The following is a 22,320-nucleotide window of genomic DNA, read 5'->3' as shown; positions in this document are numbered from 1 at the left end:
GAAAACACGCATCCGACCGAACCAACCAGAATAAGGCCCTTAGTGCTTGTGTTAGATACTGTAATGGTGACATCTTATGGCTTAACAAGGTTTAGGCAGCTGAATTCATAAAGTATATCTTCTGTGCACAGAGCATATGCGTTCTCTTAGGCATAATGTGGACATTTTAAGATGAGCAACCATACAAATAGAAAATGAGAGGAAATGGTTTTAGTATAATGCTTATTAGACATATTATAATTACAGACATAGGTGTATTTACTGAGATAAATGATAATATTGAGTATGATTTTAAGAGAATAGGATTAGTCCCTGTCTAATAAAACATCCATATAGGAGTCCTAATATGAATTTTTATAGGAAGATATAATAAAACAAGGTAACGAGTCTTAATTAACAGGTGCATACAGATGGAGCCGGTTCCATCTTTGCAGTGGATGGCGATTCTACCGCTATCCACCGCTAGTGGCCAGCTACCGCCAGGGGCGGACGCACTGCACGCGCGCCCCGTGGCAACGGTCCCCGCTGCTTCCCCCGCCACCGCCACCGGTCCCCCTCGAACTGTACAGCGTCTCCCTGAAGCGGAGACGCGCAGGAAGATGCTGCCCAGCCGCCGTGATACTGGGATGCACGCGCATCCCAGTCTCTATCGCCGGCGCTCACAAGTGAAAGGCATCTGGCGAGCGCCAGCCAAAGATGGAGCCTGCTCCATCTGTAGGTACATATTGCAGGCGACCTAATATTAAAGATAGACAGACTAACAGGTATAGCATGGTAGAGTACAAAGTCCAAGATGCTGAAAACACTTTTTTTGTGGAAGTATTATTTTGGTCACTAGTGTAAAGGTATTACTTAGTTCCTAATACCAATGAGTGTGTCTTCACCAAACCTTGAAGTACAGCACCTGGTCTTCCTTAGAGGTACCCCTTCCTTGAACTGGCCAGGCCCAACACTGCTTAGCTTCCAAGATCAGACGTATTTGGGCGTCCCATTGTGGTATGGCTGTATGGTGGAAGGATATGGTTGGCACAGAAGGATCATGTAGTTACCTCTTGGTTAAAACTAGACGAAGGTGATAATACAAAGGTATGGTATTTGCAGGCTGTTCTTAACATACCAGGCCCTGTAGTATAGTTAAAGATGGACTTCTAATTAATTCTGTTGAAAAGGCCGGTTGTTGAGGATTCACAGAAAATGTGCTATCTCATAATTATCGTCAGGGGCGTAGCTAAGGGTTCGTGGGCCCTGGTGCGAAAGGTCAGCTTGGGGCCCCCCTACATACAACAAAATTAAAATCTCGGTCTGTTTATATTTTAATACATCAAGTATATTATGTTAATAATAGAACTAACATTTAAACATAGGATAGCAGTTTATTGAAATAAAATATTAAAAGAACAAATGATAAAACTGGAGAGGCCCAGGTTACTGGAAGCTCAGATGGTGGCAGACCTAGGAGGAGCAGTAAGAATGTTTGTTGTTAGGAGTGGTAATAGTAGTATTGTAAAGTGCTACTTTTAATATATATAGCATATAACCTGTAATGTTACTTATAAACAAGCAAAACAGAATGCATAATCTCACATCAATTAAATAAAGCTGTGTTATATAATAGTGGAGTTTACATGATCCCACATAATTAGCACATCTGCACATTTATATCTACGTGTATGGTAGAATAGTTGACCGGATTAAGACCTAGTGTAACCCCATTCCTTACTTGTTTATGGGTATGACATAATGAAACACCAAACCCTACCTTAAATCTGTGAATTCCAAAGAGACAACGCGGTCTGTGATTTTCCGGATTCTTAAATGTGACAGTTAACTGTAAACCACTAACCTACAAAATGAAGGACATCTATTAGCATGTAGGTCAATAATTATACTTCATATAATAATTCACATAAAATAAGTTTCACTTACTGGTAACTTTAAAGATGTGAACAATGTTGTTGCCATAACTATTAGTCGAACATTGATAATGAATCAAAGAACAGTCAACAAAACTAGGGAACTGCAAAAGTAACAATGAATGGCCACCCTGCAAAAAGAAAAGGGACAATAAATTTCTGAACTTATATTATATGTAATAGAAACTGGAAAACAACTTTTGTAAGCATCCGCCATCACTTTTATTCCACACAGAAGCATTCATCCAGGTATCTATACTTTATAGAGTTGTTATACTGCTATGGCTAATGTTTTTACTGTAGTCATCTCTGAAGAAATCAAAATCTAAATGTAGATTATGTGGTCTTTAGCAAGGCGGATGCTATACAAACGTATTATTATGATGCATGCAATAGATTAATAAACTGGAACAACGTAACAGAATATATAGAACTGGAACATGCCCACAAGTTAGTATAAACCTTTTAACTGTGAGACTTGATGTCCAAACCGATATTGAACTGGTAAACTGTATACTCACAAAGCCTATTAAAATGGACATCTCCGGGATTTAGCTTCAGAAAACTTGTCAATCATGCTCGGAATATCAATCTTCCTGGCCCTGCCATTTTCAACACTCAATAGGGCTAAATCACTCAGCCTCTGTTGAGACATTGTGCTCCTAAGGTAATTTTTTATTAATTTCAATTTTGAAAATGATCGTTCTGCAGACGATACTGTCACTGGCAGTGTAAGAAAGAGTAGAAGTGCTATGCAGACGTCTGGTACAGTAGAAGACAATCCAGAGTTCTCAACCAGAAGGAGAATTGCTAGATCTCGTATAGATGAAGATTTTTGGATATCTCCTAGGAGCGCAGATCGGAAACTTAACAACTGAGCAGGAAAATCATTAGACAAGTCATCCTGGTAGAATTCTCGCAATTTAGTTGCTTCTTTGAATACTGTATCATCAGCTTCTGCTGACAATGTTGCTGGCTGAAGAATATGGAATCTTTGTACAACTGTATTCATACCACTGAAGCGATATTGCAGCTGATTTATAGCTATATCCAAACATCTATAAAAGACTGTTGTTTTAAATCTTTTTTCTGGGTCCTGTAGCCTTTCATCCTCACACAGCTCATCAAAGTGTTGCTTGACTTTCTTCACTCTTTTATCTTCAAATTTTGCTTGGATGCCCCAGTTTTCTGCAACAGTTACTGCTGTTCTTTTTACCGCCTCATAATCATCTCGGAAGTTGCTAAGGACTTCAGTGGCATTGTAAATCAATTTGGTGGCATTAGAGAGATCCATGTCTTTTGACTGCAGCATTTTAGAAACGGAGTTAACATTTTCTAAAATTTTGGCCTGCAGAACAACTATGCAAACAAACTGGAATGATTCCAGTTTTTTTTTCAACGCACCGGCCTCATCTCTTTCTTTTGGCTTTGTGGAAAGAATAATTATTTTAGACAAAGCCTGTAAAATATCCCGAAACCTGAACCGCAGTGCTAGTACTGAGTCATATCGAGACGCCCATCTTGTTGGGCAAAGTTGTTTTAAAGTTAGTGAGGATTCTGAAGTAAAGGATGCCAAAAATGCCCATCTCTTCACACTTTCACCAAAGAATTTGTATAAAGACTGAACCACGTCAAAAAAATTGGAAATTTCAGTTATATTTGAAACTGCATCCTGCAAAACTAAATTAAGGTTATGGGCAGCACAATGTATATAAAGAGCATTTTTTTCTTTGTTAATAATGCGAGCTTGAACTCCTGTGTAAACACCACTCATTGTGGCTGCTCCCTCATAGCCCTGACCACGGCATTTTGATAGGTCCAGGCCTTTCTTCTCTATGGTTTCCACTATTGTTTTTTCAAGGCCAGCAGCTGATTGGTCCTCAATAGACTGAAAACCTAAAAAGGCTTCCTCTATTTTGATATCAGTGGCCCTTGAGTTCTCGTCTCTTTGAACAATTACATATCTAAACACTTGACTTAGCTAATCAATTTTTCCTATGTCTTGGGTTGTGTCCATTATTATTGAAAAAAACTGCGACTTCTGGATTTCAGAAACAATATCTTTTTCTATTTTGCTTGCAAGAAGACTTATAAGTTCGTTCTGAATTTGTGGACTCAGATATTTAATGCTTCCTTGTGGTCTCTGCAAAATGTCCTTTAGTATAGGATCATATTCAGCCAGTAATTCAATAATAGTCAGAAAATTGCCATTGTTTACCTCTCCTATTTTTTCTCTGTGGCCACGAAAAGCAAGGTTGGCCATAGCCATTGTTAATGTTACATTAACAATCCTATGTAAAACTTGTCTCCAAAACATGCTTTCTCTTCTTATGTTTTTCTCATTTTCCTCATCTATGGTTTTATTACGCCTCCAGTGATCATATACTATGCACGCCTCTGTGTGGGACTGACTATTTTCATGGATATGAATTTTGGCTGACAACCTTTGCCACTTTTGTATACCTTTTGCCCATGCTGGTTCATATCCCTGTTTACTGCGATCTGCAAACAACCAGCAAGGCTCACAATAAGCAGCATTAAGTTTTGGAGAATAACAAAGCCAGGTCACAGGTAATTGAAGTCCTGTTTTAGTGACTCTCTCATAAAAACTTTCCGAAAAACACCTTCCATCTTTTTCATCTCTAAGGAATGGCCCTTTAGGTCTGCATGATCCATTAGTAATAATAAATCGTTTAATATTTCCATCCTGAATGGTAATAGGATAATGACCTCTGTCTGTTATATGTTCCTCTGTCAGAACACTTTCAATAAAACTAGACTGTAGAGGTGACTCTGACATAGCCTGAATTTGGATCTGTTCCTCTTCTGTATGTGTGCTACAGCCTTCCTCTAAGCTTGTTACACTGTCCTGCATTGAACTCTGTACAATACTACCGGGACTCACATTTACATTTTCTATTGACAAATCTTGTTCGGTTGTACTGTGAGAGGAGGCGGCTGATGTACTTGCATCTCCAGGTGTTTTGAAGAAGCTACTTATTTTAGGAAGTTTGGCATATTTCTCTTCTTCTTCCCTCTTCTTTTTGCGTTTTTGAGCACCACTCATGTGATGGTGAGACATGATAGGTTTCGTAATAATAGTTCTGTGAAAAAATAAACACCTGTTCACACTGCATGAGAACTACACCTTTGTTATGATAATAACTTTATAACAAGCGCATACGTATAACCGAATAACCGAGGGATTGCGATGTTAGAAGTGGCCTCTATCTCCACCGCAGCGCCAAATAGGTCAAGACTCACTCAAAAAGGGGTGCGGCCTAACATTATACCACACACTGTAATGCCCATTGCACAATTTATCGAACTTTGTAATACCCATTACACATAAAGCCACATGCCGTAATGCCAATTACACATAAGGCCACACATGATGCCCATTACATACTATATAACACACCGTAATGCCCATTACATACTATATAACACACCTTAATGCCCATTACATACCATATAACAAACCGTAATACCCTTTACATACTATATAACAAACCGTAATGCCCATTACATACCATATAACGCAGTGGTAGCCAACTCCAGTCCTCAAGAGCTACCAACAGTTCACATTTTCCAGACAACCTAGCTGCTGCAAATGTGCACTCGTTACTCACTGACACATTTTAAAAGATCCACAGGTGGAGCTTATTACTTCACTTGGGAATCTATGAGGAGATCTGGAAAACATTAACTGTTGGTAGCTCTTGAGGACTGGAGTTGGCTACCCCAGATATAACAAACCGTAATACCCATTACCCATAAAGCCACATGCCGTAATGCCAATTACACATACGGTCACACATGATACCCCCATTACATACAGTACTATTTAACACACCGTAATGCCCATTACACATCTGACACATAAGTGCCATGCTCATTGCTAGGAACTTCATGCTCAATGCCAAGGGGCATCATGCTCGTTGCCAAGGGGGACTGAAATAGTTTGTTGCAAAGGGGGACTGAAATAGCTTGTTGCCAAGGGGGACTGAAATTGCTTGTTGCCAAGGGGGACTGAAATTGCTTGTTGCCAAGGGGGACCCCCGCCTGCTCCCTGCTCTGCCCGGCTGAGCTGCCCCTGTCCGCAGCTATTTTTAATTAAGACTCCCACTGGACCGCTAGCCAATAGATGCTTGCGGTCCAGCAGCCATCAATGCTGCTTCTGATTGGCTGCTGGACCGCAAGTACTAATTGGCTAGCAGTCCGAACAGGGCAGTTACGCTCAGCCACGCAGAGCAGGGAGTGGGCCGGGCGGCATAGGTGCTGGTGGGTGCTCAAGCCAAAAATATAGGAAATGGCTTCATGCGGAAGGGACGTGGCCACAAAATAAGGCAAGCAATGTTCACTGGGTTTACTTAACCTTTTATTACCTCCCATGAGCCTTTGTCAGTGCATGGCCAGACACCAGGCAGGCACCCCAAGTAAATAAATGCTGACAAGCCTGACAGGACTGGAGTCAGTGCTGTTGTGGAACTACACGTCCCAGCATGCCCTGCCACAGATTTTAGATAATGGATTTCTAAAACTGTGACAGGGCATGCTGGGATGTGTAGTTCCACTGTAACAGTGGAACTACACATCCCAGCAGTTTTAGCAATTTGTCACATAATATCAAAAGCCTGACAGGACTGGAGTCAGTGCTGTTGTGGAACTACACGTCCCAGCATGCCCTGCCACAGATTTTAGATAATGGATTTCTAAAACTGTGACAGGGCATGCTGGGACGTGTAGTTCCACTGTAACAGTGGAACTACACATCCCAGCAGTTTTAGCAATTTGTCACATAATCTCAAAAGCCTGACAGGACTGGAGTCAGTGCTGTTGTGGAACTACACGTCCCAGCATGCCCTGCCACAGATTTTAGATAATGGATTTCTAAAACTGTGACAGGGCATGCTGGGATGTGTAGTTCCACTGTAACAGTGGAACTACACATCCCAGCAGTTTTAGCAATTTGTCACATAATCTCAAAAGCCTGACAGGACTGGAGTCAGTGCTGTTGTGGAACTACACGTCCCAGCATGCCCTGCCACAGATTTTAGATAATGGATTTCTAAAACTGTGACAGGGCATGCTGGGATGTGTAGTTCCACTGTAACAGTGGAACTACACATCCCAGCAGTTTTAGCAATTTTCCCCATAATCTCAAAAGCCTGACAGACTGGACTCACTGTAGTCTGTCCGATATAGGGCGCCGGGCGGTCCTGCTCCTGAGTCCTGGAACAGCCTACACGTGGTGTGTGATGGCGCGGAAGCGGTGGGAGAGGGAGGTTGGAGCCCGCGTGCGTCGCGCTGACGTCACGCGGCAAGGGCTCCCCTTCCTATTGGCTGCCTGCGGCTGGGGACGGGACACGGTGGCCGTATCTGAGCTGTGATTGGCTGCAGCGGCTCCGGAGCCGCTGCAGCCAATCAAAGCTCAGATACGGCCACCGTGTCCCGTCCCCAGCCGCAGGCAGCCAATAGGAAGGGGAGCCCTTGCCGCGTGACGTCAGCGCGACGCATGCGGGCCCTCAAAGCAGCACTGGGAAAGGGTGCGTTCGCATCCCTCTTCCAGGTCAGTGGCGGGGGTTGGGCCTCCTGGCTCAGGGGCCCGGTCGCATCTGCGACCCCTGAAGCTACGCCACTGTTTAATACTATCTATAAGTCAACGTCTTGGGCAGCTGTTGGCATTTAATTAGCCCTGTCCAAAGCAGCTGTACCGCCCCCTGTTAAACCACAGCTACACCTCCCCACCATTACCCTGCAAACAGCTGCCGGGCTGCGTCCCGAGCTTAAGGTTCATCCCCCCAAAACAAACGTCTGCAGAATCTGCAGAATGAACTCACTGTAGTAGTCCACTCTTTCCGAATCCCGATATACTGTAGGGCTTCAGTTCTGACTCCTGCGGGCACAGCCTACTACACGTGCTGCTGTGTGATGGCGCGGTGGGAGAGGGAGGGGGAGGTTGGAGCCCGCGTGCGTCGCGCTGACGTCACGTGGCAAGGGCTCCCTCCCCTTACTATTGGCTGCCTGCGGCTGGGGACGGGACACGGTGGCCGTATCTGAGCTGTGATTGGCTGCAGCGGCGGAGCTGCAGCCAATCACAGCTCAGATACGGCCACCATGTCCCGTCCCCAGCCGCAGGCAGCCAATAGTAAGGGGAGGGAGCCCTTGCCGCGTGACATCAGCGCGACGCACGCGGGCCCTCAAAGCAGCACTAGGAAAGGGTGCGTTCGCATCCCTATTCCAGGTCAGTGGCGGGGGTTGGGCCCCCTGGCTCAGGGGCCCGGTCGCATCTGCGACCGCTGCGACCCCTGAAGCTACGCCACTGATTATCGTTGAATCCTTCTGGGTTCAGTGTGTTCAGTTCAAATATCAAGAACATTTCTCTGCGTGAGAGTAGATTAAACAGGTCTCCTCCTCGTTCTCCAAGTGTAACCTGTTCGAACATACGTAATGCCCCTATAGTAACATTTATGTAATGTCATTTATTTAATAGTGCAATATGTGCAATGCCCCATGTAGTGCCTTTTACGTAATGCCCCTCATAGTGCCATAAACATAATACCCCCAGTAGTGCCATATACGTAATGCCCCCCATATTGCCATATGTGTAATGCCTCCAGTACTGCCATATATGCACTGCCACCCATAGTGCCATATAAGTAATGATCACAGCAGTGCCATTATGTAATCCCCACCATAGAACCATAAATGTAATGCTGTCCTATTGCCATATATGTAATGCCCCCCATAGTGCCATTTAAGTAATGCCTCAGGTAATACTCACCGACTCTGCTTCTGTGGATCTCCTTCTGACAGGAGCCATGGCCTGAACCCATGTAGTCCCGCTTCCTTGTTGCGGGTAACCCTGCCCCTCTGCATCAGTAGCCCCACCCCCTTAACAGAATCTGCTGTCACAGGATGTCTGAGCATCTTCTAGGTGCTGGTGCTGTCAGACAATGGGCGGGATTCACTAATAACCCCCGCTGTACATCGCCGGCACTCGCATTGTTAATAATATATGCATTAACATATGCAATTATTAACGCCAAGGTGAAGGCCGGCGATGTGCAGCGGGTCCCCCCTCTCTCCCTGCACCCTTACCCGCTGTGTGGGTGCTCCGTTTCCTCCTCCCTGCACTCAGAAGAGGTGCAGGGAGGAGGAGGTCACTGGTCCGGGCAGCACCGCAGGAGGCTGCCCGGACACAGGTGAGGGGGGTGTGGCGCTGATCGGCGGGAGGGGGGGGGCGTGCGGGGCAGCGGGGGACGCAAAGGGAAGCCCATAGGCTTTCATGGGGTTACGCCATCTAGAACTGGCGTAACCCCCCCACAGTGAAGCCCCGGCAGTGGGCTTTGCTGCATATGGAAATGCGGTAAAAACCCCGAAAACTGGGTTTTTTACGGCATTTTCAGTTTGGTGAATCTCGTCCAACAGAACAGCAGCAGGGTGCAGAACAGGGAGAGCGCATCTCCTGCAGAGCATCTCCCTGCTTTGTATCCTCTAGTGTCAGCTAGAGGATGCACTGCAGTGATAATGTAGGGATGGGAAACTTTTATAGCCCCTGTTCCTGTGTGTGACTTTTGTTACATTAGATCGGCAAATAGGGCCGATTTTAGTCCATGCAGTCACCTGCCTGTTTGCATGGGGAGGCCGATGGTGGTGCCTTTGCCTGGGCATAATTAGTTATGCGCATGTGTAGGGCTTTTGTGCGAGTGCCCTAGCTGACCTGCACTGTCAGCATGGTGCAAAGAGAAGGGGGTTATAGGAACTGGCCACCTGTTGGCGCTGTTGCAGCCTTGAGTCTGTACTAACCCACAGCTATCACTTAATAGCAATAAACAAGATTATACAATACAAAAGATTTGGGATTCCAGGCTTCTAAGGCGCAAAGATCGATGGTGAGGCTATCGGACGGCGATGTCTCTCTTGGACTTATCACTCTCTTCAATATTCACACTCGATGAAATATGGAAAAAGAATCACAATAGAAAGAAAGCCAACTGTTATGTGCTGTTCCTCATTCAGACTAAAGGTAGTTATAAGAGGAAAAGATTTTATGGGCGTACCCCACTCACGGTATTGGCGGAGGGGTACAGGCACGTAGCGTTATCTTTAGGGACTCTCTGGTTCTTTGTGTCAACCTTTCGTTCTCCCCGTGTACGTGTAACAAGTGAACAAATAAACAAAATATTTGTATTAGTGTGTGTTCTTTGTCTGGTTTCTTAGAACAAACGTTTCCAAGGTACAGGACAAAGTTTTTTCCTTTTTTGTGGGCGTACCTCACTCACCAGATGCACGGTGGGGGTACACCTATAAAGGTATCTTTGTGAAAAAATCAGAGTGTAAAGACAGGATGGGCGTACCCCACTCACGGTATTTCAGATGGTAAGCAGACCCGTAGCAGGTTCTTTATTAAACGTCCTCTGTCCACTCAGTAGATCGTGGGGATTTCCATCCAATCGACATAAAAGTGAAATACATATACAATGTGTAAAATATCATTCAATATTATGGGTATAAGTGGTGGTCTCTGAAAAGGGGGGTGTGTACAGAGAGCGTACCCAGACTCACACTATAAAGTGCTGTTTTAAGTGTATAAAGGTATCTTTATCTACAGGAACCATAGATCTTCACCATGTGAAACAGAAAAGACAGTGTGTACCGGAGAATTTCTTCTCATAAAGGAGGAGATGAGGGGGTATGTTGCGTACCCGACTTACGATTTAGTAAGCCTTGAAACTCTCATAACGGTTTCTTTAATCCTGTGTTTCTTATAATAGTCACCATTGGGTCCGGTGAAGGGACGTGTGCCCAGGGAGAGATGATGAATGTAATTAGCCGTAAACAGTCCACTTTAAATATTGAGAAATACTCCTAGCCAGATGTTTTTTATAAAAGTAGAAAAATTCTCTTTATTCCAAAAACCACATCCTCTGTCTCCATGACAATCGGACGGATCATAAAAACAGGGGGGTACAACAAAAAGACCACACACGGTCACAATACAAGCAAACAGAAGGACTTCCAGGGAAATCCAAAAAACATCCGGATAATTTTTTTTTTTAAAAACTACAAAATACTTGAAAAAATACGTACATCCAATGTTGGGGTTCTGTGGTATAAAAGGTGATGGCTGCTCACACTCCACACTGGCAGTCGACGCGTTTCGGTGTGTCAACACCTTTTTCAAGATGTCTTGAAAAAGGTGTTGACACACTGAAACGCGTCGACTGCCAGTGTGGAGTGTGAGCAGCCATCACCTTTTATACCACAGAACCCCAACATTGGATGTACGTATTTTTTCAAGTATTTTGTAGTTTTTAAAAAAAAAAATTTATCCGGATGTTTTTTGGATTTCCCTGGAAGTCCTTCTGTTTGCTTGTATTGTGACCGTGTGTGGTCTTTTTGTTGTACCCCCCTGTTTTTATGATCCGTCCGATTGTCATGGAGACTGTTAGGATCTGGGGTGTCCCCGCCAACCCTAACTCCGTTGTCTCCGCCTGGAATCGACGGACAAGTGCTAGGCTAGTCTTCACCTGGGCCCGTCTCGGCTGAAGGGCGAATTAGGTCCGCCCCACTCCGCTACAGGCAGGTCTTAGGGATGGACAACTTGTCCGCCGAGGCCAGGAGAGCACAAGGGGATGACTAGCTGGACCCTATGAAGGCGGGGAACCCCAGAACCACTGGCGAGAAGATGACACCGGGGAAACGCCTATACAGTGAAGGACCCGTTGGCGTTTAAACCATGGGAAATGTAGGTAAACGCAACAATGCGTAAAGGTCTTAAAGATATCAATAAACAAAACAATAGGGACAGTATGGAATATCCCAATAATAAATAGCAACAATGCTTTAAGCTGGTATCAATAACACAATCTACTGATAAATCAGGAATGCAAGGATATACCGGGGGGAATCCCCGGAGGGTATCCCACCCGGACTCACGGTGACGAAGGAGTCTCGGAGGGAACTGCCCCGGACAACGGCACCACTGCTTCTCCCACAGGTAGAACACACGGGGTGGTAACTGGTTCTCTGGATAGAAGCAGCAAGCGACTCAAGGCAGGAGTACAGCAGATCAAGGACCCACGGAGGACCGGACATGCACAGCAAGACAGACTGGGAAGGACCAGGAAGCACTCACTATATCCGGCGTGGGTCTGATGTCCAAAAAGGTATATAAAGGGGGCTGATCCAATGGTCTGCTGAGGGACCAGCCTCCTAATAATTGCCCCCACCTGTGCTGATAATTTCCCGCCTGCCGGCGGCTGCCTGGCGTCTCCGTTGCCTAGGCAACCGCTGCGGCAGCGGGGAGACGGAAGCCGGCCGGCGTCGCGGTTGCTTAGCGACGGCAGCCGGAAGTTCGGGCCCGGAAGTGCGCTGACGTCCCGGCTGCTTAGCAACAGTCGGGACGCGCACTCCGGGACCCGACGGAGAGGCTGGCGCCGCGGGACCCAACAGTACCCCCCCCTTGAGGAGGGGTCAACGAACCCTTAGCGCCAGGTTTCCAAGGAAACTGTCGGAAAAAGTTTTCCTTTAACCGAGGAGCATGGAGGAATCTTTCCGGAACCCAAGACCTCTCTTCTACCCCGTATTCTTTCCAGTGTACGAGAAATCTGAGCTGCCCTCGAACCCTCTTGGAATCCAGAATTTTCTCCACCACAAACTCTCTATGACCCTGAACCAAGACTGGTTTGGGTTTACGAGCCTGTCTGACACCAAACTGGGTAGAAAAAAATACGGGTTTGAGGAGAGAAGAGTGAAACACATTATTAATCCTCAGGGATTTGGGGAGCAACAACTTGAAAGCCACCGGATTAACTTTTTCCAGGATTAAAAATGGACCAATGAATTTAGGACCCAGCTTCGAAGTGGTCTGGCGGAGCTTAATATTTTGGGTAGATAGCCATACCCTTTGACCCACCCTAAACCGACAAGGTCTCCTGCGCTTGTCCGCATATGACTTGGAAGAAAGGGATGCCCGTTTAAGAGCAGCACGGATCTTTTTCCAAGATTTCCTCAGGTGAGTCACGAAAGAGGAAGAGGACAGAGAATCTGAAGAAACATCAAATGCAGTGAATTTAGGATGCATTCCAGTGTTACAAAAAAAAGGGGATTTTCCTGAGGCTGCGTGGCAGGAATTGTTATAGGAAAATTCCGCTAAGGGGAGCAATTCAGCCCAATCGTTCTGGCATTTAGAAACAAAGCACCTTAAGTACTGTTCTAAGGTTTGATTTACCCTCTCTGTCTGACCGTTGGACTGAGGGTGATACCCCGAGGAAAGACTTACATGAATACCCAGAGTGGTACAAAAGGACCTCCAGAATCGGGCAACAAATTGTGACCCCCTGTCCGAAACTACATCCATCGGAAGACCATGAAGTCGAAAGATGTGACGGATGAACAGGCGAGCCAGTTCCTGAGCACTGGGAATCTTCCGTAAGGCCACAAAGTGCGCCATTTTACTGAATCGGTCTACAGTAACCCAGATGGTATTGTAGGAAGAAGACGAAGGCAACTCTACAATAAAATCCATCGAAACGTGGGACCAGGGCCTATGAGGAATGGACAAAGGGTGGAGTCGCCCAATAGGTGACCTTCTGGACGGCTTGGTTTGAGCACAGACCTCGCAGGACATTACAAATTGGTAAACATCTTGGCAAATACTAGGCCACCAGACTGCCCTGGACAGAGATTCTAGTGTCTTCTTTATTCCAGGATGACCAGCGACTTTAGTGGAGTGGAATTCCCTGAGGACCACTTTACGAAGACCCTTTGGTACAAAAAGGCGTCCGGCTGGGGTCTTTTTGGGAGCTTGGGTTTGAGATGCTAGAACCCATGAAGCCAGATCCTGGGTGAGCCCTGCCATAATGATAGATGATGGAACAATCGGGACCTCTGGGAGTCTGGGTTCTTGGACAGGCTGGAAGCTACGAGACAGGGCATCAGCTTTGACGTTTTTAGGACCTGGCCTAAATGTGATAACAAAATTAAACCTGGTGAAAAATAAGGCCCATCTAGCTTGCCTGGGGTTCAAACGTTTGGCAGATTCAATGTAGGCCAGATTTTTATGATCGGTGATGACCGTGACAACATGCTCAGCCCCTTCCAGCCAGTGACGCCATTCCTGGAATGCCCATTTGATGGCCAAGAGCTCTCTGTTGCCTACGTCATAGTTCCTCTCGGCAGGAGAGAATTTACGAGAAAGGTATGCACATGGGTGGACTTTCTTGTCACCAGGATCTTTTTGTGAGAGGACGGCCCCAGCCCCGATTTCAGAAGCGTCAACTTCTACAAGGAAGGGTAGTTTCGGATCAGGGTGCCTCAAGATGGGAGCCGAGCAAAAGGCTTCTTTTAATTTCTCAAAGGCAGCTATGGCCTGTGTGGACCAATTTTGTGGGTCAGCTCCCTTCTTGGTTAGTTCCACAATCGGAGAAACAATATCTGAGAATGAGCGAATGAACCGGCGATAATAATTCGCAAAGCCTAAAAATCTCTGAATGGCTTTCAAACTGGAAGGCCGAGCCCAGGAGAGAACAGCCTGCACCTTGTTCGGGTCCATAGAGAATCCCTCGGGAGAAATAATGTACCCTAGAAACGCCACTCGGTCTACCTCGAATTCACATTTCTCCAATTTGGCGTATAGGCCGTTCTCACAGAGTTTTTGGAGCACCATCTTAACATGCTGCCGATGTTCCTGCAAGTTCCTGGAGTAAATGAGAATGTCATCGAGGTAGACCACGGTGAAGAACCCCAGGAATGGTCGAAGGACTTCATTGATCAGGTCTTGGAAGACCGCAGGGGCGTTAGACAGCCCAAAAGGCATTACGAGATATTCGTAATGGCCTGTATGTGTGTTAAATGCCGTCTTCCATTCGTCTCCCTTGCGGATCCTTATCAGATTATATGCCCCTCTCAAATCAATTTTAGAAAAAATCACCGCTTCCCGGACCTGATCAAAAAGAACTGAAATTAAGGGTAACGGATAGGAATTTTTTACGGTAATTTTATTCAGGGCCCGATAATCTATACATGGTCGCAAGGACCCATCTTTTTTTTCAACAAAAAAGAACCCTGCCCCTACAGGAGATCTGGATGGGCGAATGAAGCCCTTGGCTAGGTTTTCCTGAATATATGAATCCATGGCTTGGGTTTCCGGTATAGAGAGGGCATATAATCGGCCTTTGGGCAAGGGAGCACAGGGGACAAGTTCAATGGCACAGTCAAACGTGCGGTGCGGGGGTAACGTGTCAGCCTCCTTTTTGGAGAAAACATCCGAAAACTCCTGATACTGCGGAGGTAACGTGGGAAGGAGAGGAAGACCATCAAGACCACAGACTGAAACAGGAGTGTTAAGGGGTTGAAGAGGAATGCCTAGTGTGGTGGCAAGGCCTATGTCAAAAAAGTTACCAGCGGCGCCACTGTCTATAAAGGCAGTGACCTCCGTGGTGACCTCGGAAAACCCGATCTTAACGGGCACTAGTAACGAGTTAAGAGGGGAGAAGCCTGCTAAACCCAAGTGAATCTCCCCACCCTCACTTAGGCTTGATCTTTTACCGACTTGAGAGGGCAACCCACTGCCCGATGACCCTGACCACCACAGTAAAGGCACAATCCTTTACTTCTTCTGCGATTTTTCTCAGCGACGGTAAGCCGCATCGCCCCCAACTGCATGGGTTCCTCGTCAGGTTCGGGAGGATTCTCCTCAAGAGGTTTGGAAGGCCATATGCCTGAGGTCTTTTCTCTTTGTCGCTCCCGAAGACGTCGGTCGACCTTAATGGTGAGTTTCATTAGCTCATCCAAGGATGTGGGTGCTGGATATTGAACAAGAGAATCCTTAACGCGTTCCGATAATCCGATTCGGAACTGACTACGGAGTGCAGGGTCGTTCCAGCCGGAATCGACTGCCCACCTCCTGAACTCTGTACAATATACCTCGGCAGGGCCCCGACCCTGCTTAAGGGAACGGAGATTCGCCTCTGCCGAGGCGGTACGGTCTGGGTCATCGTAAAGGAGTCCCATGGCGGAAAAGAAGTTATTCACCGAGGAGAGAGCCTCAGCATCCGCGGAGAGGCCAAAGGCCCATGTCTGGGGATCTCCTTGGAGGAGAGAAATTATTATTCCTACTTTTTGCGTCTCAGAACCAGAAGAGGAGGGACGCAATTTGAAATAAAGTTTACATGCTTCTTGAAAGTTAAAAAACTGAGAGCGGTCTCCCGAGAACCGATCCGGGAGATTTACTTTGGGCTCGACCACACGGGAAGATGACAGGGAATGGGCCACCTTTTCATCTTGTGCATTAACCCGGAGGGTGAGGTCCTGCAACCTCTGTGTTAGGTTATGCACCTGACCGGCTAAAACCTGAGAGGGATCCATCACCCCAGGGACTGGTGTCGGTTATGGCCGGATATAATGTTAGGATCTGGGGTGTCCCCGCCAACCCTAACTCCGTTGTCTCCGCCTGGAATCGACGGACAAGTGCTAGGCTAGTCTTCACCTGGGCCCGTCTCGGCTGAAGGGCGAATTAGGTCCGCCCCACTCCGCTACAGGCAGGTCTTAGGGATGGACAACTTGTCCGCCGAGGCCAGGAGAGCACAAGGGGATGACTAGCTGGACCCTATGAAGGCGGGGAACCCCAGAACCACTGGCGAGAAGATGACACCGGGGAAACGCCTATACAGTGAAGGACCCGTTGGCGTTTAAACCATGGGAAATGTAGGTAAACGCAACAATGCGTAAAGGTCTTAAAGATATCAATAAACAAAACAATAGGGACAGTATGGAATATCCCAATAATAAATAGCAACAATGCTTTAAGCTGGTATCAATAACACAATCTACTGATAAATCAGGAATGCAAGGATATACCGGGGGGAATCCCCGGAGGGTATCCCACCCGGACTCACGGTGACGAAGGAGTCTCGGAGGGAACTGCCCCGGACAACGGCACCACTGCTTCTCCCACAGGTAGAACACACGGGGTGGTAACTGGTTCTCTGGATAGAAGCAGCAAGCGACTCAAGGCAGGAGTACAGCAGATCAAGGACCCACGGAGGACCGGACATGCACAGCAAGACAGACTGGGAAGGACCAGGAAGCACTCACTATATCCGGCGTGGGTCTGATGTCCAAAAAGGTATATAAAGGGGGCTGATCCAATGGTCTGCTGAGGGACCAGCCTCCTAATAATTGCCCCCACCTGTGCTGATAATTTCCCGCCTGCCGGCGGCTGCCTGGCGTCTCCGTTGCCTAGGCAACCGCTGCGGCAGCGGGGAGACGGAAGCCGGCCGGCGTCGCGGTTGCTTAGCGACGGCAGCCGGAAGTTCGGGCCCGGAAGTGCGCTGACGTCCCGGCTGCTTAGCAACAGTCGGGACGCGCACTCCGGGACCCGACGGAGAGGCTGCCACGCTGGCGCCGCGGGACCCAACAGAGACAGAGGATGTGGTTTTTGGAATAAAGAGAATTTTTCTACTTTTATAAAAAACATCTGGCTAGGAGTATTTCTCAATATTTAAAGTGGACTGTTTACGGCTAATTACATTCATCATCTCTCCCTGGGCACACGTTCCTTCACCGGACCTAATGGTGACTATTATAAGAAACACAGGATTAAAGAAACCGTTATGAGAGTTTCAAGGCTTACTAAATCGTAAGTCGGGTACGCAACATACCCCCTCATCTCCTCCTTTATGAGAAGAAATTCTCCGGTACACACTGTCTTTTCTGTTTCACATGGTGAAGATCTATGGTTCCTGTAGATAAAGATACCTTTATACACTTAAAACAGCACTTTATAGTGTGAGTCTGGGTACGCTCTCTGTACACACCCCCCTTTTCAGAGACCACCACTTATACCCATAATATTGAATGATATTTTACACATTGTATATGTATTTCACTTTTATGTCGATTGGATGGAAATCCCCACGATCTACTGAGTGGACAGAGGACGTTTAATAAAGAACCTGCTACGGGTCTGCTTACCATCTGAAATACCGTGAGTGGGGTACGCCCATCCTGTCTTTACACTCTGATTTTTTCACAAAGATACCTTTATAGGTGTACCCCCACCGTGCATCTGGTGAGTGAGGTACGCCCACAAAAAAGGAAAAAACTTTGTCCTGTACCTTGGAAACGTTTGTTCTAAGAAACCAGACAAAGAACACACACTAATACAAATATTTTGTTTATTTGTTCACTTGTTACACGTACACGGGGAGAACGAAAGGTTGACACAAAGAACCAGAGAGTCCCTAAAGATAACGCTACGTGCCTGTACCCCTCCGCCAATACCGTGAGTGGGGTACGCCCATAAAATCTTTTCCTCTTATAACTACCTTTAGTCTGAATGAGGAACAGCACATAACAGTTGGCTTTCTTTCTATTGTGATTCTTTTTCCATATTTCATCGAGTGTGAATAATGAAGAGAGTGATAAGTCCAAGAGAGACATCGCCGTCCGATAGCCTCACCATCGATCTTTGCGCCTTAGAAGCCTGGAATCCCAAATCTTTTGTATTGTATAATACTGTCAGCATGGTGCTCGCACAGGATGGGGGGGGGGGGGTCGTACGGCGGTGGTTGAAGTGATGGGCTATGGGAACTCCCAGTGTTTCATGGGTGTTCCCATGCAAAAGCTGGGTGTTCCCCTATAAATGCCAGCATGACCCAGGATGCCAGGGGTGGGATGCTGACATCAGATGACGCCAGCCATCGCCCTGTCTCCACTGACATATTTGCGAGCCCTCAAGAAATCATTTGATGGTCACTGACCATCGAATGATTTCTCCAGCAGTGGGTACATGTGAGGGGATGAGTTTTCATAACGCATATGGTTGCAAGGGGATACAGTGGTGGTGGGGTGGATGATTCGGCAGGGTGGGTTGCGAGGCCCATACTTTCTTATTACCTTGAATTGCAGCGATAAGAAATGACTGTTGTAAGATCTATAACACAATGACTGATATACATGCCACTTAAATTAAAGAGAATTCTTCCATGAAATGCATTAAAAGCGACAAACTAATCATATACAATGAATACTATGTCTACTAGGGTAACAGTATTTGGAATTTAAATTTACCATGGGCTAATTAATACACTGAGACTATTGAATTTGTCCCAAAGGCAGCCTGCAGTTAACAGGGATTTTTTTGAGTCTGAGATCCAAAAATAAATCCCTGATAAATTAACTGTTTTGGAGTGCTGCAAAGCGGTAAGCACATATGGCTGAGGACTTATCCAAGATTCTGGGGGTGATTCAACAACTAAGCAACAGTCATTTTCTGCTTAGTAAGCAGATTAACACCACCCGCCATCCGTCTGTCTGTCCGCCCGCCCTCCCCACTGCTGATTCCCCTCGGTAACATGCGAGGGGATGTACGTGAACACATCCTCTCACATGCAGCCATAGGGGAGAGAAATACTTGATGTTTACAGACAGGGGCAGATTCAGGAGAAAATAACAGGGGGGCACCATAATAAGGGAGGGTAGGGGGGGTTAGTGGTGCTAGTGTACACTCTCAGAGAGTGGAGAGAGAGAGGAGGAGAGCAGAGAGAGGGCGGGAATGGGACTAAAAATAAGCCCTGGCATCTAAAGTACACAGGCTCAACTTTGCGTCAAAAGTAAAGGATGTAGTTGTGCGTGCGCTGAAGAAGGGGGTGTGGCCACTCAAAAGGGGGCTTGTCCTTGAGTGTAGTGTACCACACCATATGCCACTTCTACATATTATGCAACAAAATAGTAGTCCCCATTATAATATTAACATAATGCTACACAAATTACGCCAAAATTCACATAATGCCACACGTATTGAGCCAAAATTCACTTACTGCCACACGGATTGAGACAAAATTCACGTAAAGCTACACGGATTAAGCCCAATTCAGAAAATGCTCCACAAACATGGACATTGCAAGCTGAAGGACCATCAAACATTTGCATCGGAATGCCCATTACATGTAAAGCCACACACCATAATGTCCATTACGTATTATGCCAAACACGTAATGCCTATTACAAATTATGCTACATAAGTGCTGCTTACCTACATGCTCATTGCCAGGGGTCCCATGTTCATTGCCATGTGAGATTACATGCTTGTTGCCATGGAGGCTTACATGGTCATTGCCATGGGGGGTTACAAGGTTGTTGCCATGGGGAATACATGCTCATTGCCATCGGGGAATATATGCTTGTGGTAATGGGGGGAGGGGCGGGTAGGACAGCCTCCGCCGTTCAGAAGTGTCAGCTGGGCAGAGAGCTGGGGGCTTTTAAAAAATATGTACAGAGAGCTAAATATGTGTGCAGATTTGGTATACTGTGCAGTGCACTGCAGGTCACGGTTATTTGAAAACTCGCACTGCCATCTTCTGGATCCATGAGCCAATTGGAGCTTGCGGTCCAGCAGCCAATCAGGAGTAGCAGTGGTGGTTCCAGATTGGCTGCTGGACCGCGAACAAGCTCCGATTGCTCACAGACCCGGCAGGCGGAATCATGAGATTTCAATAGCCGGCCCGGGACCTGCAGTGCTCTAAAGACAGCCAGGCAGCCCGCTGCCCTCTTCAGTTATACTGTCGGTGGCTGTTCCCCATTACAGCGAGCAGCATCTCAGCTGGTGGGATTGCCCTGCATGCCTGGTGGCGGCGGCTGTCTCGAAAAAAAATTGTCAGAAATGACAGGGGAGGCATGTGCCTGGGTGCCCCCCCCCTTCCCCCCGAATCCACCACTGATCGACGACCATCGAATGATTTCTCTACCCTTCTAAATAAAAGTCAATCTGGACTGTTATATCGGGCCCTCTATGTGTTAATGCTGAAAAAAAGTTAATTTACTAGGCAAAAAAAGTCTGTAATTGAATAGCCCCCGGCATTATTGCCAGAGGCTACCACCTCTTTTCAGGCCTGTTAAATTAATGTTATGGTGGAAATTTGCTAAAGGAAATTCCTAAAAAATAGGTGTATTTGTATCCAGAAATACACTTATTTTTGACATTTACTATCCCGAAAATACGGCAATTCGTATTCATATTGATAGCACATCAATACGATTACGAATTGCCATATTTTCGGGATAGTAAGTGGGAAATTTACTAATATGAATTCGTAAAAAATAGGTGTAATCGTAGGCAGAAATACACCAATTTTTTACACATTTGTATTTTCGGGATTTACTATCCCAAAAATACAGCTATTCGTATTCCTAAAGATGGGACATTTGTATTTACAAATACGAATGTCTACACCATCGATAGAATACGACAGGAATCACCATTCAAAAGAATGGTGGTTCCTGATTTACTAAGCAGCCGTATTGATAATACGGCTGCTAATTGGCGTGAAACAGCCATGAAAATACAGCAGGAAAATACACCTTGATTTCCCTGTCGTATTTGCTTTAAGCCTGCACGGATCAGTCAGATCCGTGCAGGCTGCAGTGTAAAAAAAAAAATAGAAAAATAAATAAATAATAAAAAAAAAACAGCGTGGGGTCCCCCCCACAGCTGTAACCAGCACCAGGCTGAATGAGCCGGGCCCGGTAATAAAATATCAGGGAACCCAAAAAATAGGGGTTCCCCGATTTTTTACAACCAGCCCCAGGCTCTAGGTCCGGGGCTGGTTCCCAAAATACGGGGGGGGGGGGGGGGGGGCAAAATGACTAGGGGTCCCCCGTATTTTAAGAACCAGCCCCAGGCCAAACCAGCCAGCAGGGTAATGTCACAGCCGGGGGACACTTATTATATAAGGTCCCTCGGCCAAAACATTCTCCCTACCGACCAGTCAGCCTGGCCAGGGGCCCTGGGGGAGTGGGGACCCCCCCAATAAAGGGGTCCCCCCCCTCCAGGACTTACCTGACCAGGCTGAAGCCTGGTGCTGTCCCCGATGGCCCTGTGCGGTGGCCACCGGGCTGATTCTGTGTAAAAGAATAGATGAAAAGCTATTGTTTAAAACTGTGGAACTATGAGTCCCAGCAAGCCTCCCCCGCAAGCTGGGACTTGGATAACCAGGACTCCGGGTAATCCATGGAGGAGCTGTGGAATAAATCCTACTCACCTGGTCCTGTGGTGAAGATGTCTTCTCTTGGTCCGCCGTAGTCCAGGTATTTTTCATGCTGCCGGCGCTCCCCGCACTCTCCGCATCGGACTGAGAAGAGACGCAGAGATATTTCATACTCTGCGCCTCTTCTCAGGATGATCAGGAGCCGACTTTCTTGGCTCCTGATCGGCCGCTAGGCGGCCAATAGAATCATTCTGAAAAGAGGCGCAGAGTATGAAATATCTCTGCGTCTCTCCTCAGTCCGATGCGGAGAGTGCGGGGAGCGCCGGCAACATGAAGAATACCTGGACTACGGCGGATCAAGAGAAGACATCTTCGCCACAGGACCAGGTGAATAGGATTTCCTTCCACAG

The 22,320-nt window shown here is 46.7% G+C and overlaps 1 long non-coding RNA gene across 1 annotated transcript; it reads right to left on the bottom strand.

Annotated features, from left to right (window-relative positions):
• Positions 1–1,790: 1,790 nt before the first annotated feature.
• LOC146079585 (uncharacterized) lies at positions 1,791–2,984 on the bottom strand. Its single transcript, XR_014474625.1, has 3 exons — positions 2,435–2,984; positions 1,927–2,044; positions 1,791–1,843 (listed from the first exon to the last, which is right to left on the bottom strand). It is a non-coding gene; the product is annotated as an uncharacterized LOC146079585 (long non-coding RNA).
• Between the last annotated feature and the right edge of the window lie 19,336 nt (positions 2,985–22,320).

The sequence above is a fragment of the Crinia signifera genome, chromosome 5 (assembly GCF_055691185.1).
Source record: "Crinia signifera chromosome 5, ASM5569118v1, whole genome shotgun sequence".
NCBI classification, from domain to species: Eukaryota; Metazoa; Chordata; class Amphibia; order Anura; family Myobatrachidae; genus Crinia; species Crinia signifera.
This window is presented reverse-complemented; position numbering and strand designations above follow the sequence as displayed.